Genomic DNA, 27,116 nt, shown 5'->3' with positions numbered 1-27,116 from the left:
TTTGGAGCTTCCCGTGGGCTTTATTCGTGGTATCATTAGTTGCTTACATAGCGATCTCTCCTTCCAAAATTTGCAGGGGTGGCCTGCTATAACTGTGCAGAACTTGGGTGGAGAGAGGTGAGGAGAGGAGGGTGTGGAGAGCCCAACTCATCCAGCATCATGCAGCTCAGGAATTGTGAGCCTAGGATTTGAAGTGACACCTATCCCCAGTCGAAAGTGTGCGCCCTTTCTAGTCATCTGGAGGGTGCACCGGAAGGGGAAAGAGGAGCCCCTGCCACACGAGAGAGCTCAGTGGACCTCGGCAGCTGCCACTTATCACACTGTGTTATTGGAGGGCCTCTGGCCATTGGCAGTCCTCGGGTCTGATGGTAAAAAATCTACCCGAGGTATCATGGAGTAAAAGGATCAGGCTGCTGCGGGGATTCCAGATGATTTCCAAGTCATTAACCCTCCCTCTATAATTCGTGCAGAAGCCCGACAGTCTAGCTCCATTTCTCAGAACAAAATCTGCTGGGACTGGGAGATTAATCAGACTTCATTAATTCTGCAAAATAAACCGTGGCTTGTTTACCCTCGTGCTGCTCAGAGGCATTATCATAAATCACCAACATAAAGCTCACCTGTTTAAACAGGGAGCCGCCCGAGTTTGGTCGCCATGAGCAGCAGGTCATGGCATCAGTGGCTTCTCCATATTCCACTTCTTTCCAGGACCTTCCTGTGACCAGCAGGACCAGCTGCCTGTTGCAGTTTGGTCATTAACAGAGCCACGGAGATGACTAGCTCTGTGGTTTTGGAGGGGATGTAGTGTGCGTGTGTATTTCTGCTTAGAACAAGTAAAGACTAAGCTACACTCAGAGGATGTTACAAGTCTGAGAGGCACTGATTGGCTTTTCTAAGACACAGTTTCTTAAGGTGAAATCCTGATAGAGGCCAGAACAGACCTGAGGCCCAGAAAGAACTAGTCATTTGTACAAAGCCACACAAGTCGTCGATGGCAGATCTGGGATCAGAGCTCAGAACTGCTGATTCCCGGCTCCTCTGCGGCCCTTTCCACTCCAGAGCTCTGTCAAGGGCCTTGGGGAGTACTGGAATACACCGCAGCCCTCGCTCTCTCCCGGGAGGAGTGCTCCACCTAACTTTGGTCTTGGCCTCGTGACTTCCCCATGATGAAAGAAGACCCACTGCAGGTTGTGGTGACATCTGCCATTCTTATGAACCCCCACTTGCAAGGGAGATGAATCATGTGGCAAACCCAGCTCCAACAGAGCTGTAGACACGGAAGAAAAATAAATGGTCCAAGTCTCTAGGACTTTCCTGGTTACACATGGTGCAACAGCAGCTGATCAGTTCAAGGCTCATACTGCAAACAAAGGGGCAACTGCTGTGATGTGGAGCATTGCATCAGAGCCTGGGCTCTGCAGAGTGGAGCTGGGACCTTGGTTGGGACATCCAGTTACAGTGGGGGTCTCAGAAATATCATGAGAACCCTCTATGACTCAATTTCCCTCCAGTGTGAAATGGAAGACATGATACTTACCACATGGGGAAGACCAAATTTGAATTTCAGAATTGTATATGAGCTGCCTAATGCATAGTGGGGTTCAGATTGCAAACGCCCAGGCAGAGAGTTGACAAAATATCCACTGCAACAATGAAAATCGGTAATGCCAGAAATGAATTTTCTTCTTACCTGGTCATACGATCTTGATTTTTAGCTGAGCCCATGGCCCTCAAAATAAAAGCTATTCCCCAGATTTTATCACAGCTAATGTGGTTTGTGAGGAAGTTTGGGCCAGATGAAAGTACAAGTGTCATGTACACTTCTGGGACACATACCCCCCTTCCTTTTTCTTACTGGTTTTCATGTGGACATGATGGCTGGAGATCAAGCAACTATTTTGAACCATGAATAAGAAACCAAATTCCACGGGTGTCAGAAAGACAAGACAATAGAAGGAGGCCAGATTCTGAAACCTTGGCATTAGTCCTGGATCACTTTTTGTGGACTTGCTTTAACATAGAAGAAAAAAAAAAAAGCTACTAACTTGATTGAATGACTGTGATTCAGGGCAACCCTGCTTGGCATCTCTTAGAGACGCTTAGAATGCACATGCTTGGTCCCCACTCCAGACCTACAGGATTGGAATCTCAGGCGAAGAGCTCAGGAACTCATGTTTTCACAGCCTCCTCAGATGATATTTACACTCACTGAAGTTTGAGAGGCACTGATTTAGGGTTTTCCAGCACATACACCCAACTTGATAACCGATAGAGTAGTCCCAAATTGCAGGTTTTGTCAAGGACTCGGCAAAGGCTTAAAAGGCACATGAAATCAAGCCAGAAAGGAAGGCAAAACCATAACTGACAGTGTCAAGATTTAAAGTGATTTTGACAGGGTGGAACACTGGACCAAAGCCAAGCAGACAAGACTTAATGGGAATATATAAAGAGCAAATCAAAACGGTCTTTCTTTATTGAAGGAAATATAAAATGTTCTACTCTTTGACTTCTTAAATTAAAAAGAGGAAATGTAAAATTACCTATCCTAAAATATAGCAAATAAGGCTATAAATCAATTCCAATTATGGCTGGTTAAAGGAATGAAAGGAGAGAGACTCAGGAAAGGAGGGAGAGAAAATCTAAAAACAGAGACATAGAGACACAGGCAGATGGGAAGAGAACTGGGAATCCAGCTCAGAATCAGACCGTGGATCGCGAGATGGTTTTTCACATCTGAAGGTGATGCTCATTGTGAGTCTTGAGACTTACTGTGTACCAGGCACTGTACTGTGTGCTTTGAAAGTCTAACTCTATTACCCGTGTTTTTCAGAAGCAGTGGGAAGCTGAGTGACTTTCTCAAGGTTGCGCAGGCATCAAGAGGCAGGAGCAGTAAAAATTTGTTCCCAGGATGTAGGCTCCCTATTTACCTCTCTTATTGTTTCTCTTGCTGAGGAAAAACTTTTTAGTTTAAGTAAGTCCCATTTGTTGATTCTTGTTATTAACTCTTGTGCTATGGGTGTCCTATTAAGGAATTTGGAGCCCGACCCCACAATATGTAGATCGGAGCCAACTTTTTCTTTTATCAGACGCAGAGTCTCTGATTTGATATCAAGCTCCTTGATCCATTTTGAGTTAACTTTTGTGCATGGCGAGAGAAAGGGATTCAGTTTCATTTTGTTGCATATGGATTTCCAGTTTTCCCAACACCATTTGTTGAAGATGCTATCCTTCCTCCATTGCATGCTTTTAGCCCCTTTTATCAAATATAAGATAGTTGTAGTTTTGTGGATTGGTTACTGTGTCCTCTATTCTGTACCATTGGTCCACCTGCCTGTTTTGGTACCAGTACCATGCTGTTTTTGTCACTATTGCTCTGTAATATAGTTTGAAATCTGGTATCGCTATACCGCCTGATTCACACTTCCTGCTTAGACTTGCTTTTGCTATTCTGGGTCTTTTATTTTTCCATATGAATTTCATGATTGCTTTCTCTATTTCTACAAGAAATGCCGTTGGGATTTTGATTGGCATTGCATTAAACCTATAGAGAACTTTTGGTAATATCGCCATTTTGATGATGTTAGTTCTGCCTATCCATGAACAGGGTATATTTTTCCATCTTCTAAGATCTTCTTCTACTTCTCTCTTTAGGGTTCTGTAGTTTTCATTGTATAAATCTTTCACCTCTTTTGTTAGGTTGATTCCCAAGTATTTTATTTTTTTTTGAGGATATTGTGAATGGAGTGTTTTTCCTCATTTCCGTTTCAGAAGTTTTGTCGCTGATATACAGAAATGCCTTTGATTTATGCGTGTTGATTTTATATCCTGCCACTTTGCTGAATTCATTTATTAGTTCTAGTAGTTTCTTTGTAGACCCTTTTGGGTCTTCTAGGTATAGAATCATGTCATCTGCAAATAGTGATAATTTAAGTTCTTCTTTTCCAATTTTTATGCCTTTAATTTCTTTCGTCTGTCTAATTGCTCTGGCCAGTGTTTTGAGAACTATATTGAATAGAAGTGGTGATAGAGGGCATCCCTGTCTTGTTCCGGATTTTAGAGGGAATGCCTTCAACTTTTGTCCATTCAGAATGATGCTAGCCTGAGGGTTAGCATAGATAGCTTTTATAATGTCAAGGTAAGTTCCTGTTATCCCTAGTTTTTCTAATGTTTTGAACATAAAGGGATGCTGTACTTTGTCGAATGCTTTCTCTGCATCTATCACACTTCAGATAGAGCCCTAATATCCAGAGTATACAAAGAACTCAAAAAATTAGACAATAAGATAACAAATAACCCAACCAACAAATGGGCCAAGGACCTGAACAGACACTTCTCAGAGGAGGACATACAATCAATCAACAAGTACATGAAAAAATGCTCACCATCTCTAGCAGTCAGAGAAATGCAAATCAAAACCAACCTAAGATACCATCTCACTCCAGTAAGATTGGCAGCCACTATGAAGTCAAACAACAAGTGCTGGCGAGGATGTGGAGAAAAGGGTACACTTGTACATTGCTGGTGGGACTGCAAATTGGTGCGGCCAATTTGGAAAGCAGTTTGGAGATTCCTGGGAAAGCTGGGAATGGAACCACCATTTGACCCTGCTATTGCCCTTCTCGGACTATTCCCTGAAGACCTTAAAAGAGCATGCTACAGGGATACTGCCACATCGATGTTCATAGCAGCACAATTCACAATCGCTAGACTGTGGAACCAACCCAGATGCCCTTCAATAGATGAATGGATAAAAAAAATGTGGCATCTATACACAATGGAGTACTATGCAGCAATAAAAAATGACAAAATCATAGAATTTGCAGGGAAATGGATGGCACTAGAGCAGATTATGCTTAGTGAAGCTAGCCAATCCCTAAAAAACAAATACCAAATGTCTTCTTTGATATAATGAGAGCAACTAAGAACAGAGCAGGGAGGAAGAGTAGGAAGAAAAGAGTAACATTAAACAGAGACATGAGATGGGAGGGAAAGGGAGAGAAAAGGGAAATTGCATGGAAATGAAGGGAGACCCTCATTGCTATACAAAATTACATATAAGAGGTTGTGAGGGGAATGGGAAAATAAACAAGGAGAGAAATGAATTACAGTAGGTGGGGTAGAGAGAGAAGATGGGAGGGGAGGGGAGGGGGGATAGTAGGGGATAGGAAAGGTAGCAGAATACAACAATTACTAATAGGGCATTATGTAAAATTGTGGATGTGTAACCGACGTGATTCTGCAATCTGCATTTGGGGTAAAATTGGGGGTTCATAACCCACTTCAATCTAATGTATGAAATATGATATGTCAAGAGCTTTGTAATGTTGTGAACAACCAATAAAAAAAAAAGAAAAAAAAAAGAGGCAGGAGCAGGACATGAACCCAGATGGCTGGATTCAGGGCAGCCCTGGGATACTCTACCCACTGGCGTTGCCCAAGTCTCATTACTGATCAGTTTCTTAAAGTTGATTCTCATAAAAGCAAGGAAATCCATGACCTCACATGAGGACATTACCACAGACACAAGCTCTCTTCTGGGACAGATTTTCCTCCACGTCGGGCTTCATCCCAGGGCCCGTTCTCAGAGGTCCCCAATGCAGCCAACGACCCTGAAGCTTGGTGCTTCCTGTTCATGCCAGCAAGGGACTCAAACGTGGCCCTGTGAAGGCAAGACCCCAGAACAGATGCCCTTTCATTTCCTACTGCGCCAGTTTAGGCAGAGCCCACTCCTGGGCAACAGGGCATTGGTGAGACTGTCACCAGGGAATGGAACACTCTCCTCAGGCCCCAGTGGCAGAGTCAGGGATGAGAACACCACCAGTCCTCTCTGGCACCCCAAACAGAGGACCCACCATTCCTGGTCCTGAGCTTCTCTTTTTTTCTTCCAAAGCAAATCAAGTTTCTTTCCTTGTTTGGTTGCTATCCAAAAATAAGCAGTGAGAAAATAATAAAATATTCATTTGAAAGCACTTTGGGTTTAAAACAATAAACTCCTCTTTATGTCACCACAGGGGGGTTTGAGGAGGTCTCCAGAGGCAGAGGAGACCTCTACTTGGAACTTCCAAGCTCTTGGCACATCACAGAGAAGAATATAAGGACATGTTGGGTTTCAGCAAAGAGAAGGAGCTTCCATTGAGAGCCGGGAGGAGATGCACATGCTCACAGCGGGACACGGGCTGCCACCGAGCCAGACATGCTTGGGGGTCTCAGGGGCTTCTTTGGAAGGAAACTTGGTGGGGGCAGCTTTATGATGTCAGTCTGGAGAAGTCAGCCCTCGCTCTTGGGCTGCAGGCGTTCCTGGTGGTCGGTGCTCTCCAGGACCTTCAGGTTGACACCTGTCTATATGTCTCCTCTACCTAGATGATGTTAGAATTTGGAGTTTCTTAAAACGCATCTCCCTTTGTTTTATCCCCTGAAAAGACATTGTGTAGACGAACAGCACAAGTAAGCTTTAATCAAAATGAGGCCATTTTCATAAATGAGTGACTCCAGGAACGTTAAGACTTGTCAATTTCTCAGGAAAGTGAGAGTGACAGGCCTGGAGGTCCAAACAGATCTGGGGAGTATGTCTGAACCTGGGGCTTTCGGCTCAACAGCTGCAGTTTTTCCCTGCCCTTTGTCTCCTTTATCCTTATCTTTCTTCTACCCCATTTACGACTCTGCGGCAGGCCTCACCACACCTTCAGAAGCGTCACAGGGAAAGACGCTTTGGTGCCCTGTTCCCTGTGCTTTGCTCCAATGAGTGCAGTTATCTTCTGTAAGGAGGGTGGGTGTTCAGGGTGGCAGCAGGGGCTCTAAGAGGAGGGAGGAGCCAGGCATGATGGTGCAAGCCTGTAATCCCAGCTGCTTGGGAGGCTGAGGCAGGACGATCTCAATTTGAGGCCAGCCTTGACAACTTAGCAAGAACCTGTCTCAAAATAAAAAATAAGAGAGCTGGAAATGTAGCACAATTGGAGTGTGACCCTGGGTTCAATGACCATACTGCCAAAAATAAAAATACATAAAGAGGAGGCAGGCGGCCGATGTCTACTAAATGTCTAGGTGCCAAGAATGAGGCCACATGCCTTATGACATTTATTTTAACCATTACATGGAGATATTATCCTAATTTTATGTGTGAGGGAAGAGAGAAACAAAACTGTTGGTCAGTAGGTTCCATGTCATTCTGTCAGCTAAGTAAGTGGCCAAGATGGATTTCACAACAAGTTTATTTGATTCCACAATCCAAATTCTCCCTATCACACTGCCCTGGCTCAATCCAGGGTCATTCCCATTTGTTGAAATTGTAATCACTGAACTTTTTCACGGAGTTCTCTTGGCTGCTTCTTATCTGCTCTCTGGTGAACGTTAGTCATGAGAGCTCTTCTCAGGTTATACCAGACTTTAAAATGTTTCTATTTGTTGAACGTTTACTATGCACCAAGAAATGCGTTATGTGTACAAACTCAATTTATCCTGCCAATAACCCTGAGAGGCGGTTTATTACAGAGAATGTTTTTAGTTACAGGTGATTGAATCCCAAATCAAATTCGTTAAAGCTGAAATGAAAGAGAAGTGGTTTTATTTCCCAAGCAAATGAGTAGAGCATGGTGCGATACAGGAGTCCCAGCGGGGTCATCAGGAACGTCTCCTTCTGGCCTCTCAGCTCTGCTTGTCTTAGCCTGGCTCCCTTTGCAGTGGGTCTGGAGGCCCCGGCTGCCCTCAGGACTCTGTCTTCCTATTTCCCTTGGCCCCTTTCTCCATGTAGGTTCTCTCCTTGTGGCAGACAAGATGGCTACAAAAACCTCAGCCTCTTCTCTGCCAAGGCAAGGGACCCCAGAATGAACACCAACACCACTTTTTGGCCTTCTGTGCAGTTGAAAAATACTGATATCTTGGGGGGGGGGTTGGTTATTGGTATTTTGGAATAATATAGGGTGTCTATTTTCATGTCTTGAAATCAACTACTCAATTAGGTTAAAAAAAAAAAAGAAAAGAAAGGACTGGCTACAGTTTGGACAGGTCAACAAATCAACTACGTGGTGGGTTAGCAAGCTTCCAAGTCTGTGTTGGCAAGGACTGAGTTCAAACACTTCCCACACCAGGAGACAAGGCACTGAGATTGAGACAGCACATCAGTATCGCCAAAGACTCCTGATGAAAAACTACTGGAAAATGCTTTTTTAGCAGTTGAAATTAACTTTTAAAAAATTGATATCTGTTTCTCCCAATTAAAAAACAAAATGTGGCTGGGCATGGTGGCGCCTCAGCAACTTAGTGAGGCTGTAAGCAACCTAGTGAGATCCTGTCTCAAAATAAGAAATAAAAAAGGGTTGGGGATGTGGTTCAGTGGTTAAGTGCCCTTGAGTTCAATCCCTGGTACAAAAAAAGTGTTTGAAAGTTTTCCAAAGTTTTCAAACTAGAAAGAAATTGTTTTGAAGTTGAAGTAAATTATTTTTAGTCAACTTATGCCTCTTTTTGCTACACAAAAAAAGCAGGAAACAGCTGTTTCATTTGAGTGAATTTTTTACCCAAAATGTAGGCTCATGATTCAACACTGTTTGAAACCCACCTTGGTTTGCAAAATTCACCTGAATATTTTTAAATTGGGACATCTGCCATCCTCATTTTCCTAATTTTTGTTTCACTCTCCAAAATTTCTAAGATTCCAGCAAGCATTTATTTGCTGAGTGCCTACTATGTACTAGGCACTGTCCCAGGTGCTGGGAATACAGAGGAGGACAAAATACAATCCTGTCCTACAAGGCGCTCTCTGTCCAGTGGGACCACAGGCAGCTGCGTGAACAGCCTTAACTGATTGTAACTAAAGAACATGTGGGGCAGGTGGAAAGTGAGGCTTAGTCCCAGAGTCTTCTCCTAATACCACCACTGCCTCCAGTCCTACCTGGTGGAGCAAGATGCCCCTGGGCTGGTACCACTCCCAGGAAAAAGAGCCATATCAGAGACTGTGTGGCACCTCCTGCTGGGAGACCACAGTCAGCTCCTGATAAGAGGACCCTTGGGACACCTTGCCTTCATTAAACCCAGTGGCCAGGAGCAGCAGTTACAGCCACCCAAGAAGAGGATGTCAACTGTGCCCCGAACAGCCTTCTTCCCACAGAAAGCTGGGAATTCAAAGGCCATTTCAAGTCTCAAGTAGAATTTATTTTGCTATGCGCTGGTGACTTGGCAATATAATTTTTTCACATTCTTGCCTATTTGATTTTCAACAATCTCATGAGCCAATGACCATATCCATAATTCTTTTCTACTTGTGACTTTCTCTCTACACTTAATTGCCGGTAACTTAAATTTATTGGCTTCAGTGGAAGAACCACATTTATAATCTCTTTCCTTTGACCCATTTTGTTCAGCTAAAAATTGGTGCCACCTTAGTCAGTTCAAAGGCGTCATACCTTCTATAGGTCCTTGCTGCAAGGTTGAATTTTAATCAGCCTTTGTCACGGAAAGACCTTCCTGGGTTTATTTTTTATTGTTTGGAAAATAGAATCAATTACATCCTCTAGTCCTCAAATTCTTGAGCCCTTCCCACTCCCTTTAATCTCTCTAAAGTGAACCATTTTTTTTCCTAAGTTTGACTCTCTCTTAAAGTACTTCATTATGGGCATCGCATAGCAACTTATGCATGGGAGTGACATTCTATTTTTGACTTCTTTACCTGAAGGTACAACTCATTTAGTATATCGTCTATATCCCCAAGGATCCCAGGTGATAGTTGCATCACATGTATGGCCACTAGATAGCATGGGTTGCCATTTTCCCATCCTTCAATAACTTTTTTTTTTTGCTCCCCAGATTTAATGCCACATGATTTAGCATTGGTAGCTAAATGATTTAATGACACATGATTAGCTAGGGAAGCACTTCAATGATAAGTTCCAATGGCTGTCTCAGTCAACTTAGCTGGAGTAATGAGGGAATAACAAAAAACAAGTCCAAAATCTTTACAACAAAGAAGATGTATTCTCTCTTGTATTTGTGTTTTTTACAGGCTTTGTGCTCTTTATTTAGGACCCAAACTGAAGAAGTAGGCACTATCTGGGACATGATGGCTTGTGGAAATTAAAGAAAAAAAAAGGACATATGTTCCTCTGTGCTCTAGTTTGGATATTGAATGGCTCCCAAAGGTACATGTATTAAAGGCCTGGTTCCCAGGATGGCATTGTTATTATTGGGAGGTGCTGGGACTTTTGGGGGGGGGGTGCTTGTGGGAGGTCCTTAGATGTTTTGGTCAGCTGTGACCAAAAGACCTGACAAGAATAAGTGAGAGGAGGAAAAGTTTATCTGGGCTCATGGTTTCAGAGGTTTAATCCATGGTTGGCTGACTCCATTGCTGTAGGCCCCAGGTGGGGCAGAACATCATGGCAGAAGGGTATGGCAGGGGGAAGCAGCTCAGGATATGACAGCCAGGAAGCAGAGAGAAATCGCCCCACTTATCAGGGACAAAATACAAATCTCAAAGCATGCCCCCAGTGACCAATTTCCTCCAAACACTCTACTTGCCTACATTACTGCCCAGTTAATCCATATCAGTGGATTAATCCAGTGATTAGGTTACAACGCTCATCTCATCATTTCACCTCTTAACATTCTTGCATTGTCTCACACATGAGCTTTTGAGGACACTTCTTATCTAAATGACAAATTAGCTCATAGAGAGCTGAACTTCAAAGGGGATTGTGGGTACCTGGTTCTTCCTCATCCTTTTTTGCTCTTAGCTCACAAAGTGAAAGGGTTTGTTCTACTCTTCCCACCACCATGTGCTGCCCTATAGGAGACTTAAAGCTTTGAGGCCACTTGATCTTGGACTAGAACCTCCAGAAATGTGAGTCAAAATAGACCTTTTCCTCCTTATGTTATTCATCTCAGATGTTTTGTTATAGTAACATGATTGCCTGCTTAGAAATGATACAGTATTTCTCATCACATTCCATTGACCCAAACTAGTCACATCATCAAGACTGACTTCAGTGGGAAAAAAAATATACTCTTCTCACAGGAAGGGCCCTTGGGAGTAGACTCACAATGAAGAACAGAGGATAATTTTTTTAGCAGCTAATACAATCTACCTGGTAGTGTTATGATAAACATTTAACAACTTCTACATTTAACTACTTCTCTGGAGAATAGAAATCCTGATTGGTAGTGCTCACCAATGTCCATAGCGTAAGTACTGCCACCATGGCCAATTTCAAGCCGCCAATGTGATGTCATCAAATGCACAGTCACGGCTGGTGAGCCAGCAAGCCGGCTGCAGCTCAGTTCTGAACTACCCATTCTAAAGCAGTCACTTACTAAACACAAGCTGGCTGTGGCTGTCACAATATGAAGCACCTGCAGTCTTGCTGCAGCTGATGAAAGGAGAAGATGGTTACAGGACTCGCTGTCAACCTGCCTTGATCCCAAATGGAGCCTTTGCGGTAGGGATGAGGAGCAGACAACTCGAAATCAAGTCTTCACATTCTTTGCTATTCCTGCATTAATTGGCAAATTCAAGTGGAGAGAAGGATGTGAGATTGAAATAAAAATAAGCTTTTTCCTCTATAAATAAGATTCAGTCCCAGGTTCCTCTTTTGCAGAGATGCTCATTAAGGAATTGGCTCTCCTCCAAGAAAAATAAGGTAGAAATCATTCAAAACCTTTTAATTCCAAATTATCCCTGATAGGAGGTGCTTGATGGGTATACCTCACTATTTTTCATGTTTACAATTTTCCAATAAAAATCTTGTTTAAAATATCCCTGAGTTTGGAATTGGCTCTTTACATACTTAGGTGATTTTTTAAAAAATAATACTTTTTAAGCTCATCAACATCATCCCTGTGGTGACACTGAGCAAGTCATTTATGTGCTCTGAATTTTTGTTTCTCCATCTATAGGAGGGTGTAGTAATCCTACCTTGCAAAACTGTTTGGAAGCTTAAATATTTTCCATGCATAAAGCACCATTAAAATGCCTCACATAGTGTCCACTCGATATATAATCATTAACACTCACTTCTGAGGACGCTGATTAGAAGTATCATGATTATTTCTGGGGCCCAGGACAAGAGGTTTTTAAGTTACTATTTAAAATAGTACAAGCCTCTACTCAGCAACCTCAGAGTATTTGGCAGGAATAATTTGGCTGCTGATTTTGAGCACCTTTGACAGGAATGACCTTTGCGGGTCCCCTGGAAGCATGGATGTTACCCTAACGAAACAAAACTTACCCAATTGTTAGTGCATCACCCCAATGGGCCTTGGTGTGGCTTAAATGACTGTGCCAGTAGAAAGAGTGAATGTTTGCCTCAGGGCAAAATGTGGCCTGCAGGGGATGGACCTGCATCCCATCCTGGGGAGAAGGGAGAGCTCAGCCAGCCCTGCTACAGTCATTGATCCCAACTCTGAAGAAGTACCAGGAAGTCCCACCTCTGGCTCTGAAGTGCTTGGCAGGAGAGGAGGGCCATTCAAACACAGATGGTTGGCATAACACTGCCTGCCTCATGGGATCATGGGACAGACACTGCAAAATGGTCACTTAGGAAGTAGAGCCTGCCCTCTTCCTGGGGACAGGCATGGGTTCTTCCTGGGTTGCTGCGAACAGTCAAGATTATAATTTCAGAATTCTTTAAGCATCTTAACTTAAAAAATAATGGAATGAAACTAGAAATCAATGATAAAAGAAGGAAGGAAAAATCCTACATCACTTGGAAAATGAACAATATGTTACTGAATGATCAATGGGTTACAGAAGACATAAAGGAGGAAATCAAAAAATTCTTAGAGATAAATGAAAATACAGACACAACATATCAGAATCTATGGGACACAATGAAAGCAGTTTTAAGAGGGAAATTCATCGCCTGGTGGTCATTCCTCAAAAACAGAAAAAACCAACAAATAAATGAGCTCACACTTCATCTCAAAGCCCTAGAAAAGGAAGAGCAAAACAACAGCAAATGTAGCAGAAGGCAAGAAATAATTAAAATCAGAGCGGAAATCAATGAAATTGAAACAAAAGAAACTATTGAAAAAATTAACAAAACTAAAAGTTGGTTCTTCAAAAAAATAAATAAGATCGACAGACCTTTAGCCATGCTAACGAAGAGAAGAAGAGAGAGAACTCAAATTACTAACATACGGGATGAAAAAGGCAATATCAGAACAGATGCTACAGAGATACAGAAGACAATTAGAAATTATTTTGAAAACCTATATTCCAATAAAATAGAAGATAGTGAAGACATCGATAAATTTCTTAAGTCATATGATTTGCCCAGACTGAGTCAGGAGGATACACACAATTTGAACAGACCAATATGAATGGATGAAATTGAAGAAGCCATCAAAAGACTACCAACCAAGAAAAGCCCAGGACCGGATGGGTATACAGTGGAGTTTTACAAACCCTTTAAAGAAGAATTAATACCAATACTTTTCAAGTTATTTCAGGAAATAGAAAAAGAGGGAGAACTTCCAAACTCATTCTATGAGGCCAACATCACCCTGATTCCGAAACCAGACAAAGACACCTCAAAGAAAGAAAACTACAGACCAATATCTCTAATGAACCTAGACGCAAAAATCCTCAATAAAATTCTGGCGAATCGAATACAAAAACACATCAAAAAAATTGTGCACCATGATCAAGTAGGATTCATCCCTGGGATGCAAGGATGGTTCAATATTCGGAAATCAATAAATGTTATTCACCACATCAGTAGACTTAAAGATAAGAACCATATGATCATCTCGATAGATGCAGAGAAAGCATTCGACAAAGTACAGCATCCCTTTATGTTCAAAACATTAGAAAAACTAGGGATAACAGGAACTTACCTTGACATTGTAAAAGCTATCTATGCTAACCCTCAGGCTAGCATCATTCTGAATGGACAAAAGTTAAAGGCATTCCCTCTAAAATCTGGAACAAGACAGGGATGCCCTCTATCACCACTTCTATTCAATATAGTTCTCAAAACACTGGCCAGAGCAATTAGACAGACGAAAGAAATTAAAGGCATAAAAATTGGAAAAGAAGAACTTAAATTATCACTATTTGCAGATGACATGATTCTATACCTAGAAGACCCAAAAGGGTCTACAAAGAAACTACTAGAACTAATAAATGAATTCAGCAAAGTGGCAGGATATAAAATCAACACGCATAAATCAAAGGCATTTCTGTATATCAGCGACAAAACTTCTGAAACGGAAATGAGGAAAAACACTCCATTCACAATATCCTCAAAAAAAATAAAATACTTGGGAATCAACCTAACAAAACAGGTGAAAGATGTATACAATGAAAACTACAGAACCCTAAAGAGAGAAGTAGAAGAAGATCTTAGAAGATGGAAAAATATACCTTGTTCATGGATAGGCAGAACTAACATTATCAAAATGGCGATATTACCAAAAGTTCTCTATAGGTTTAATGCAATGCCAATCAAAATCCCAACGGCATTTCTTGTAGAAATAGAGAAAGCAATCATGAAATTCATATGGAAAAATAAAAGACCCAGAATAGCAAAAGCAAGTCTAAGCAGGAAGTGTGAATCAGGCGGTATAGCGATACCAGATTTCAAACTATATTACAGAGCAATAGTGACAAAAACAGCATGGTACTGGTACCAAAACAGGCGGGTGGACCAATGGTATAGAATAGAGGACACAGAGACTAATCCACAAAGTTACAACTATCTTATATTTGATAAAGGGGCTAAAAGCATGCAATGGAGGAAGGATAGCATCTTCAACAAATGGTGTTGGGAAAACTGGAAATCCATATGCAACAAAATGAAACTGAATCCCTTTCTCTCGCCATGCACAAAAGTTAACTCAAAATGGATCAAGGAGCTTGATATCAAATCAGAGACTCTGCGTCTGATAAAAGAAAAAGTTGGCTCCGATCTACATATTGTGGGGTCGGGCTCCAAATTCCTTAATAGGACACCCATAGCACAAGAGTTAATAACAAGAATCAACAAATGGGACTTACTTAAACTAAAAAGTTTTTCCTCAGCAAGAGAAACAATAAGAGAGGTAAATAGGGAGCCTACATCCTGGGAACAAATTTTTACTCCTCACACTTCAGATAGAGCCCTAATATCCAGAGTATACAAATAACTCAAAAAATTAGACAATAAGATAACAAATAACCCAATCAACAAATGGGCCAAGGACCTGAACAGACACTTCTCAGAGGAGGATATACAATCAATCAACAAGTACATGAAAAAATGCTCACCATCTCTAGTAGTCAGAGAAATGCAAATCAAAACCACCCTAAGATACCATCTCACTCCAGTAAGATTGGCAGCCACTATGAAGTCAAACAACAACAAGTGCTGGCGAGGATGTGGAGAAAAGGGTACATTTGTACATTGCTGGTGGGACTGCAAATTGGTGCGGCCAATTTGGAAAGCAGTTTGGAGATTCCTGGGAAAGATGGGAATGGAACCACCATTTGACCCTGCTATTGCCCTTCTCAGACTATTCCCTGAAGACCTTAAAAGAGCATGCTACGGGGATACTGCCACATCGATGTTCATAGCAGCACAATTCACAATCGCTAGACTGTGGAACCAACCCAGATGCCCTTCAATAGATGAATGGATAAAAAAAATGTGGCATCTATACACAATGGAGTACTATGCAGCAATAAAAAATGACAAAATCATAGAATTTGCAGGGAAATGGATGGCACTAGAGCAGATTATGCTTAGTGAAGCTAGCCAATCCCTAAAAAACAAATACCAAATGTCTTCTTTGATATAATGAGAGCAACTATGAACAGAGCAGGGAGGAAGAGCAGGAAGAAAAGATTAACATTAAACGGAGACATGAGATGGGAGGGAAAGGGAGAGAAAAGGGAAATTGCATGGAAATGAAGGGAGACCCTCATTGCTATACAAAATTACATATAAAAGGTTGTGAGGGGAATGGGAAAATTAACAAGGAGAGAAATGAATTACAGTAGATGGGGTAGAGAGAGAAGATGGGAGGGGAGGGGAGGGGGGATAGTAGGGGATAGGAAAGGTAGCAGAATACAACAATTACTAATAGGGCATTATGTAAAATTGTGGATATGTAACCGACGTGATTCTGCAATCTGCATTTGGGGTAAAATTGGGGGTTCATAACCCACTTCAATCTAATGTATGAAATATGATATGTCAAGAGCTTTGTAATGTTGTGAACAACCAATAAAAAAATAATGGTAAGGAAAATATTGATGCTGATAATGATAACAGTAAACACGGTGCCAGTTGCTGGGACTCTGTGTCCTTCTGTTTAAGTGTATGTGTGGAGGGGATGACTGCATCTGTGTACTGGGAGATTTCTGTTTTTTGTTTTTGTTGTTGCTGTTGTTACCAAGTATTAGCTCCTGGAACTGCACTAACAGTTTTCCTGAAGTGACACTCACAGAGCAAGGCCACCAAAGACTGAAAAGTGATGTCATAAAGACTAGCAGAGGCACAGGCTCACTTTACAAAGAATTTATTGTTACAAGTTTGAGCAACTCCACAGATTTGGGTTTCAAATATGGTCATTTATTTTTCCAATTAATCCACAAGGAAAGTTTGATTCTATACCAAACACACACACTTTCACACATGCATGAGGGTGCGAGGGTGCGTGTGCGCGCGCGCGCACACACACACACACACACACACACACACAATTTTCAGTTATTTGTTGCCCATTTAATGATCCAAATGATCCAGATGTTCTGGTTGGATAGCAGCTTTCCCCCACAGACCCAAGCATCCTCTGAGATCCAAGTCTGACTATTCTCCCTGGGCAGTTGGTCCTGGGTTACTCTGCTAAGGGCAGTTGGCTCTAGTGCTCCCAGGAAAACCTTAAAGAAGCCAACTTACTTTCTGGACCTCCTTAGTAAAAGAGGAAGGAAGATCTAGGAAGAAAAGAAAAAAAAAGCATTGCATAAGGATTATATTGACTGGGGCATACTACTATATAGGGCTGTTTGAGAGGAATAGCCCAATGTCATCTCCATGTAAAAATAAGAAGGATTTGGGGGATACCTTCACATTAAAAAAAAGGCATAAAGTGCAAAAAGCATAGGCTTTTTATCTTTGAATGAATCAGTTAACAGTTTTTTCTAAGCAATGAAGTTGTTTAATCCAGACTTTTGAACCATGCCTAAAATCTTGCAGATGCTCAACTGTTACATTTTAAAAAAAATAAATAGTAGTGATATCATTATAATAAGCACTTTGAAATATACACAAATATTTAGGTATAACTTTGTAGAATAAAATTCGTTTACAGTTTTGAGGTGACAGTTGCTGAGCATTCCACTGATTTGCATCATCAAAGGTATAATCAGGATCATTTAAACAGCCCACATAGACACAGATGTGCCTGTACACTCACTTACGACTGTTGCCTATGTTTACCTAGTTTTTTTTTTTTTAAAGAGAGAGAGAGAAAATTTTTTTAATATTTATTTTTTAGTATTCGGCGGACACAACATCTTTGTTTGTATGTGGTGCTAAGGATCGAACCTGGGCCGCACGCATGCCAGGCGAGCACGCTACCGCTTGAGCCACATCCCCAGCCCGGTTGCCTATGTTTATGGAGGCTGAGTACTGTGCTGAGTATTGAGCCCGCCACTCACATATATTCCCAGGCAGATAGCCACCCCACCCCCAGGGTTGTGTAGCACACAGTGCACAGGTGGATGCCTTATTTTAATACATCAGCATTAGATGGACGTGAGGGCAAAAGGGCTGGTTCCCACTGTTCATCCAGGACTGACTGAGCTGGTCTGGTGAGGTGGGTAGTGTGGGTCCTCACTTCTCCACCTCTTCCCTCACTTCCTGTCCCTACAGGCTTCTGTTCTGACAAAGATGTTGACCTTAGCTATCAGGGGAGTGTTCTGGAGTCAGGGTGTGCCTATAACTCTGTAGGAGCCCCAAGCAAACTCCAGGACCTTTGCAGTAATCCTGGAGCGGGAGAGTCCCTTAAGAAGGAGCCCTGTGTTCTTTCTCTGCACCTAATGAGGTACTTAACACACCCACAATGGCTTCCAGACCCAACTTTTTTGAGGATTGCCTTTTAAATACCAAAAGATAGCTCAGGTCCCATTAATGAACAATGTTGCCAATTTAAACAAGTTTTCTTATTTTAGTCTCCCAAAAGGAAAAGGAAAGAAGCCTCAGCTGGTTCTTCAGATTCCAAAGGCCAATTTTAAATGTCTTAGCCTTACTTGCTCAATGTTTATGTTCTTAAGATTAGTCACTTTGACCTCCCTTATGGATAAACGATTCTGCAAGAGAGAAGATGACCATGTAGCCTGACTTGTGCATATTTGCTACATGATAAGAACAACTTCAAGGAGAGAAAGTTTCTTTGGGGTTCATGGCTTCAGAGATCTCAGTCCACAGATAGCTGACTCCATCGCTCTGGGCCCAAGGTGAGGCAGCATGAACAGGGAAGGACCCAGAAGAGGAAAGTGGCTCAGCTCACAGCAGGGCCAGGAAGTAGAGGTTGTGGGGAATGAGCCACAGGTAAGGTGCATCCTTCCTCAGGGACCCACCTCCTCCAGCTGCACTCCATCTGTCCACAGTTGCCACCCACTCCGTCCATTCAAACTCGGGTGCATTGATTAGGTTACAACTCTTGTCATCTCATCCTCTCACCTCTGAACATCTGTGCATGAACAGGAGATTTTGAGAGACACTTCACAGCCAAACCATAACATGGAGACAGGTAAAATCAGAGGATGACTCCAGGGTTGTGCTCCGGGCAGCTGGTGGTGCCATTAGCATGATGAGAAATGGCAGGACTAGATTTGGTGAGGACTCACACACACACACACACAAACACAATATCAAGAGGGAGGACAATGCTAGACATGAGAATACCACTGGGCTTTATAAAGATAACTGAGCTAAAGTAGACAGGGACAAACACTACCCATTCAGATTAAGTGAGCATGATTTGAAAATATTCCTCTTTGCATAATTTTCCCCCTTTTCCAGTAGTAACATCACTGACACATGTTGGGCAAGTTGTCCATTATTTCATCCTAACAAACTCTGATCATCTCTGATCCTAGGTCCTTGGTGGAAGCTGCTCCTCAATGGACTTCCCACTTATCACATTGCCCAGTATCTACTGCACTACCATAGTCATTTTTCATTGTCGACAGTATCACCGGGTAGGTGCATTCTATTTATTTATTTGTTTTTAATTTCTTTTATTTATTTTACAGTGTCGGGGATGGAACCCAGGGCCTCACACATTACTTTTATTGCTGAGCTATGCCCCCATCCATTTCTGGTGCATTTTAGAATAGTCCAAGACTTACTGGGAATTCAACTTCCTATAAATTCTTGGTTCTGCAACATAAGCAAGGTAAAGTTTATCCCTAAGAACCTTATAAAATGGGGAGCCCACTCAGCTATTCAGTATCTATTGGGTTTTTAAAAAATTAACTTGAAGTTTGATATTTTGTTTTTTTAAAAAATATTTATTTTTTAGTTGTAGTTGGACACAATATCTTTATTTTATTTTTATGTGGTACAGAGGATCGAACCCAGAGCCTCCCACATGCTAGGCCAGCGCTCTATCACTGAGCCACAATCCCAGCCCCAAGTTTGATACTTTGTACTTTGGTTTATTTTTGATGGTGGGGGGACTAAACTCAGGGCCTCATGCTTGCTAAGCAAGCTACATCCCCAGCCTCAATAACCAGTTGTGGAGAGGTATTGCGGTAGTGAGGAACAGGCCAGACATGCTGGACCTAGACAGGGTTCCTTACAGAGTGTTACGGTCTGATGGGGAAGGCAAACAGATGAAGACTTAGAAGAATGAGTAATAATGTATATTGGACCATAGGCTCAACAACTCCATACATGGACATTCAGAGCAGCTTTCTGTAGGTGATATGTGCATGAGGAACAGTGTCCAGAGGGCCTTCCCAAGTGCTCTGAGAAAGGGATTAATTCATTCCAATCATGTAGCTCTAGCCAGGCTTTCTGGAAGAGACTGCCTTAAGCTGAAGCCTGAAATGGTCATAGGAGAAACACTGGAGAAGAAAGGAGGAAATCTCAGGATCTGCGGAGGTTCTGCACCAAGATCAGGTTTAGGTTTAGAGCTACAAGACAGAGACAGACATACTTTTTAAAAAAGTTATCAGCAAATCTAGAGTTAAATAGTACTCTAATGGTTAATAAATACCCAGAGGCAGTAAAAGATTAAGAGTGAAAATAGGAGAGAGGGCTGGAAGCCCAAGTTTGAGCAATGAGGAGACCACCAGGGTCAAACCCTAAGGTGCCTGCCTGCCTGTGTAGCTCTGAGGTCATAGGCCCCTTGCTGGCTGGGAAGGCCTTCCTGCCTACTGGGGACACCAGGTAAATGTCATTTTGCCTTACACCATGAAGGTTCTTGATATTGTGTTTACACTTTAACTTAACTTCTGAAGAAACTTAGGTGCCACTAGGAAACTGAGGAAAATGCCATTCTGCCATTTATGCAGATGCAAATTCAGAAGTCTTAAATAACTGAGCCCCAAGAGTCGCACCATAGCTGTCCACCCCTTACATACAGTTTTAAACCTTTGCTGGATGTGGGGGAACTCTTTAAAGGAAGGTTTCCCACAATATTTTATTTTCCCCTGCCCAGCAACCTTATACTGTAGCACTGCTGTCCACATTCTGCACTCAGAGCTTAAGGAGAAGTGACCTGGCCAGGGTCATACTGTCAGTTGTGGGCTAAGCCAGAATTTGATTACAGGAACACCTGATTTGGCAATAAGGTAACATGTTCTGCTGCTGCCAATGTGATGGTGGCGGCGACGATGACCACTTTTGTATCCCCTCTTCTTTCCCTGCCTGCTTGGTCATAAGCAAGCATTTGATCCCAGACACCAGTTCTCCGCTCCATTGTTCCAAAAGGGGACGAAGAGCACTGAACTTGAACCCTGGGTCTCTAACACTACTCGACCTTGAAATAGTCATTTAATGCTTTCATCTCTCAGTCCTGTGCCCCCATTTAAAAAAACCGAGGTTGTGGGCTCCCTTATAGCTGCTAGGTATTTATGGTCTACCATAAGCCAGATGAGGCTCTTTTAATCCTTATAACCACCGCGGCAGATTTTTACTAAACCATTTTACTCCAGACATTGAGTTCAGAGTGTTAAAGTAACATGCCCAAGGTCACACAGCAAAATAGTGGAGGACAGATTCCATTCCAAGACTTCCAGACTCAAAAAATCGACGTCGCCCCAGTGTGCCATCCGGCAACCTTTCCAGACACCGGACCCCAGCTTCGCTCAACTACAACAACGCCGCCTCCTCCTCTTTCCCAAACTTGGGTCCGGCGAACCCTTTTCGCTATCGAGCATGCTCTGTCGCTCAGGAAGAGTTTTCGCTCGGTCGCGGGAAATTTTTCACGCTGCCCTGGCCCCCTAGCCTGCCCCGCCCACGGCTCCAGGCCTCTGGATTGGCCCGATTCTGGGAGGCGGCGAGGCGCGGGGAGGGAGCAGGCCCATTACCTACCCCCCGTCGTTTTCGGGGCGCGCGCTCCGAGCGTGCGTGCGTGCGTGCGCGCGTGCGAGTGGGCACGTGAGAGACTGGAACGTGCAGAATGGGAGGGGACAGGAAATGGAAGCGGAGGGCGGGGACTGCCGTTGCCATGGCAGTGACGTCAGGCGTCGGGGAACGAACCCGGCCCCTTCCGCGCGCGCGCGCGCGTACACACACACGGAGCCATGCACACGCGCGCGCACGGCCGCTCTCCCTCAGACACACTGGAGGGAAAGGTCAAACTAAAGGCAAGAGAGCGGAGAGACCAGAGGGAGCCGCCGCTGCCGCCGCCGCCGCACGCCATGACGGACGCGGCCGAGGCTGCTTCCTCCCCGCCACAGCCGCCGAGCGCCTGCCCGCGCCGCGCCCCCTGCCCCCGCCCCCCGCGCGCCCCTCGCCCGGCGCTCGCGCGTGCCCGCGCCCCCTCCCCCAGCTGCGCCGGGCGCGCGCCGGCCGGGAGTGGGGCGCGGGGCGCTGGAAGGTGGGCGCCGCGGCGGCAGTAGCCAGGCGGGGGCCTCCGCGCGACCCCAGCCCCCGCCCGCCCTCGGCCGGCCGGGCCAGGTGAGTGCGGCGGCGGGGCGGCAGGGGAGCGCGCGGCGCGCGGCCCGCCCTGCCCTGCCCGGGCCGCTGACAGGCGCGGGCCGCGGCCTCGGGCGCGGGGCGGCGCGGGCCCCTCGGCCGGGAGGGGCGCTGCTCGGCGCCACGGGGCTCGGCGCGGCGGCCCGCGGGGGACCCGGGCAGGTGGCCCGCGGCTGGCCCGGCGAGGCCGGGCAGCACCGCCCGGGACCAGGCGCCCGCTCGTGCCCGGACGGCCGAAGTGGCGGCTGCCCGCGAAGTCGGTGCCGCCAGGCGAGTGCGGACGCGAGGCGGGGGCCGAGCCCCGGGCGGACGCGGAGCCGCCCGGGCAGCGGCGGCGGCGAGCGTTGCCATGCCAGTGTGCCGTGTTTGTTGCCTGAGGCTATTTTAGGACTAAGTGGTTTTCTGAAAAGTTACTTGGGAGAGAGGAAGCCGCCCGGATCGTCTGGAGCCCCTTCCCTGGTGTGTGCAGGAAATGGGTTGATCTTTCCCACGGGCGCACAGCCGAATCGGTGCCCGGTGGACTTTAAAAATAAATGCGGCACCCCGAAGCCCGGAGCAGCGAGGTGACGCCTGCGTGACGGGTTTCAGGTGTCAGACTCCGTGTGCGCCGAGAAAGATAGAAGCGGGGCACCGAAGTACTTGATATGCTCAAGCTGTCTTCGTTTTGCCAGGAGCTTGGAGCCCGTCGGAGTGGAGCTGGTTAAAGATGCCTGGGTTAGGTAATCACGTTGACCCCGGGCCACCTACCAAAGTCACTCGGAAGACTGCTACCAGCCAGAACCTTGCAGGTTGGGAATAAACGGTGCTTTGGCTGATGGTTTGTCTTTTTTAGTCTTCCACGACCATACGTTTGCTACCTGTTTACGGGACGATAGAATGGATTGTCCATAGTTAAAACTACTCTCCACAAAATCACTTGGCCATGATCAGGCACTAGCTCCGACCTACCCTATGTCTGAACTCTGTGTGGAAATTTCCAATATAATAGTTTCAAGTTGATGTAGGATTTTTTTTTTTCCAGCATAAGTCTAGTGTAAGCAGATACCAAGTGGGTAAAATTTAAATCTCATCCAAGAAAGCTTCCTGGTTTGTGAGAGGTGCAGACGGTGGTAGTGGAGGAAATGCCCGAAGGACAAGAGATGGCAGCTGGCAGACTCAGCACAAACTTGCTCCTCACCCCTAAGCATTTCTGATATGTGGGTGCTTTATCTGTTGATTATGGATCTTTGGTTGGTTGTCACTTTTTTAAAAAGTTCTCTCAACCGAGGACCCTCACTTTGAAATTGAGTCTTTGTGGCATGTAGCCAGGGTAGGTTTCCAGTACATGATGTAAAGGGAGATTCCTTGGGAATCTTGTTAATTCTTTCGAAGCACTCACTTTTGTAACTGGTCCTGTTCTTTTAGATCTCTTTTACATTTTGGGCCCATTGGTCATTACTGACATATGTCAGTATACAGTCTTGTAATGGATGGTTAGTTGTAGTAACCTTTTTTCTTGTGACATATAAATCAATTTGTGTTTTTCTTCCTTCTATTTCTCTTAAAGGAAACTGTAGAATTGGGCAGATCAGCACTTACTCAGCATATCCCCCTCCTGTAGGTCTTGTTGACCTTGGTGGCATCCTGGAGGTCATGTATTCATGGAGATAAACAGTTCTTGAACAGTTTACTCCAGCTGATAAAAGACAAATGGGAAAATGACTTGACAAATGCATATCTTGATTTGTTTTAAAAATCATTTTTACTCAGCATTTATTGCAATCTCTGCCAAAAATATCCTTTGGTAATTTTTTTTTTTTGAAATCTATTTCTAGTTCATACTTAAAAATCAATTTAGTTTTCAACTTTTTGTATTGTTTGTATATTCTGTCATGGAAACAATTGGTTTTGGGGGTGACATTGTAGAGCTTCCTTCAGAGGTAATAGGACAGTTGTGCTGGGGTGAATTTTTTGGCTTATGAAAGCAGCTGTGCTCTAAGATATTTGATATTTAAAGTTTAAAGTTACAAAACAATTAGCGGTTAAATGAAAATTTCACAAAAGGGAGTCAGTAAAAGGTACTGTCATAATCCCTTTATATGGTACTTATCAAAGTTTGTTTGATTTATGAAAAATCAGTTGGCATACAATTTAGGGACCAACTTTTGATGTATGTAGGGGTTATCAGTGTGTTCCTTGAATTGTTCCTTCCCTAAAATCATCTAAGGGCAAAGCAATATTGCCCCATATTTATATGTTACCTATTAATGTTTTAACTGAATGCAAAATTTGTCATCTGAATTATGCTGTACTATTTAAGGAGTACACTGAAACCTAATTAAAATACTTTTCACCATTGAGTAAAATTTTATGGTCAGGTTTGTCGGGAATCCCATCTAAGGTAGTGTACTTACTGTGGTATCAAAGGCCTTCTTGTCAGACACTCCGAGCCAGGACTGTGGTCCTGCAGCAGAGGCCAACCACTGGTTATACCCAGACTTCAGCAAAATCAAAATAAATAGATTTGGTCAAAAGTCCACAGCAGTAAAAACCGTTACCTTGAAATTTTCTCTAGGTGCAAATTTTTCAGAATTAAAGGCTTGATTTTTTCCTAAGCGGCAATTCTATTTGGGTCACTTGAGAAAAAGGCCATTTTGATGAAAGGACAAGGACTGAATACTCTTTTAAACTTTCAAGGGACCTTTTTTTTTTTCTTTTTTCTTTTTGTGAGAGTTTGTTGCATTCATTTGGAGTTACAGGAGGTATTGGATAATGTACTTGGGGAGTTTAATTCGGATATATTTTGCTTTGGTTATGTTAAAAAAAAAAAAAAAAGGAACTTGAGCCAGTGTGAATAGAACTTACTTATGGGTTAACTTACACTTTATGTTGGGATAAGGAGGAAAAAAGAGAAGTGGCCACAAACTTTACTAAAAGATAACTAATCACATTTGGTTTGTTTTATACTATTCATGCCTCCCTTGGGTAAGAGTGACACCCTTATCACCTTTCAATTGTAGAGAAATTTTGTTTTTAGAGAAGGGATTTGAAAAATAAAGAGCTCAGCATGCAAGCATAGAAGTGTTAGAAGTGTCTTTAGAGTGCTTAATGGTATTTTGTTATTGTACCTTAGATAGAAAGTAAGGTGTTAATGCTGAAGTTGAATCTAGGGTCCAACTTCAGGGTACTGGGCACAGCTTTATTCTTCTTAGCATAATTGAATATTATGAAAACTGAAGGAACAGCTTGAATGATGCCATTGATTTTTAGGGCAGGCTTTCCATTTCTCAAGTGAACAAACATGAAAAATGAAGATTGAAGACACTATGATATTAAAAGGAATATTTAATTGTTTTTTAAATCTTGATTTTCAAAGGATTGTTAATTTCAGAGCAGAATGAGGTAAAAGAAATACATTCCATTGGATTTATGGCTAATAAGGGTATGAAATTTAAATTTTTAAAATACATATAAATAAAGTAAGCATATTACTGCATCTTTTAAAAACAATTATGTCATAATATGAAAGTAGAGGTAATTATTAGAAATTTTAATTAGAAGTTAAGGATGATTTATGTTCTCAATTTCATTGTTCAATCCAGTGTCACTTTTAAGATAGCATGTAATTTTTCTGTTCCCAGAGTTTTTTCCTATAATATGCAATCAAAGGTTCAAGGCACTTTATGTAAACTAAGGTTTTAAATAATATTCGCTAGAGTTCTTAAGCATAAAGTATTATCTAATACTAGTGTTAAGTCCACTATATGGAATTTTCTGAAAGCTTAAACTTTGTAATTTACAGAAACTTAAGTAATAGATTTTAAAAATAAGAAAGGATGAGTTCAGAGATGGAGTCATGGGTGATCTCGTAAATTGTATTTTCTTTTTTTCCTTGCAGGGTTTTCTTTCACTATTACATGTTCATGTTTTCCAGACTCCACTAATGCTAGTATTAAGCATTGGGTCATGTTATCTATAATAGCAGTACAAAGTTCATTTGAAAAAAACTGTCCTCTTTATTTTCTCCCAACTATTGTCTCTGGGACAGTGTCTAAATTTTAGTTACTGAATGTAGTTTAATCAGAAACTACTCTAAATAGAAAAGTTTTTGCAATTTCCACAAATTAGGAATTAACCTTCAGGTAACTAGTGAACATTTTTTGTTATGTGGGATATTTAGGCACAGTTTGTATAATTTTGTTTCTTTTTAACTATTGTTAGTATTTATGCTATTAACTTTATGTGATATTGTTAAAATCAGCATAGTAGGCATATAGTCTCTTTTTAAAAAAATTGATTTGCCTATGGAATGGTTTTCAAAAGGACCAAAAAAAAACAAACTTAGCCTTAAACAGACAAGCAAACGAAATTTAACTCTAAAACTTTCTAATTAAATATATAGATAAGTGTGTGATATTGGTATTGTTTTAGTTTTAATTTATATATGAGCTTTTTTTAAACTTTATTTCTCTGCAGAACTACTTTCAAGTGCGTTTTCATTTGATTTATAAACAAACTTCTCAAAAAGAAAAAGTTATTTTGTGTTAATGATTATATGACAGTCCTCAGACTTTTATATTTGAAAAGACTATGAATGAGTAATTTATTAAGTTGTTTGCCTGACATGACTAATATGATTGGGGCATATGATATAATTTATTTTTACTATAATGTAGAGAGGTATCTTTGTCCCAAACATATTTATAATGGACTCCTTCACTAATTTTGTAAATTTAGGAAGTCTGGAGTATGCTCAGATATTTGGGTGATAAATTTTTGACTGTGTAAATATATAAAAATGGTATTTTTCTTACAATAGCATTTATGTTGCTTCAAAGTAAGACCATTTCTTAAGTATGTCTTTAAATAAGTACATATATGATACAAATAGGTCAAGTGATTGCTGAAGGATTTATTTTATATCTTATGCTTCTCTCCCCTTTCCCTTTTAATAGTTGTCAGTGGTGGTCATTAGCCATATACTACAGGAGAACTTATGGCAGAGTGATCCAGGTGGTCACT

General features: G+C 42.5%; 1 long non-coding RNA gene across 1 annotated transcript; it reads left to right on the top strand.

The window, feature by feature from the left end:
* The first annotated feature begins 21,635 nt into the window (after positions 1 to 21,635).
* LOC308633279 lies at positions 21,636 to 26,435 on the top strand. The gene is made up of 2 exons (XR_014018744.1): positions 21,636 to 22,097; positions 22,787 to 26,435. It is a non-coding gene; the product is annotated as an uncharacterized lncRNA (long non-coding RNA).
* The last annotated feature ends 681 nt before the right edge of the window (positions 26,436 to 27,116 follow it).

This window comes from Spermophilus citellus, assembly GCF_964194105.1.
Source record: "Spermophilus citellus genome assembly, chromosome: 14".
Classification (NCBI taxonomy): domain Eukaryota; kingdom Metazoa; phylum Chordata; class Mammalia; order Rodentia; family Sciuridae; genus Spermophilus; species Spermophilus citellus.
This window is presented reverse-complemented; position numbering and strand designations above follow the sequence as displayed.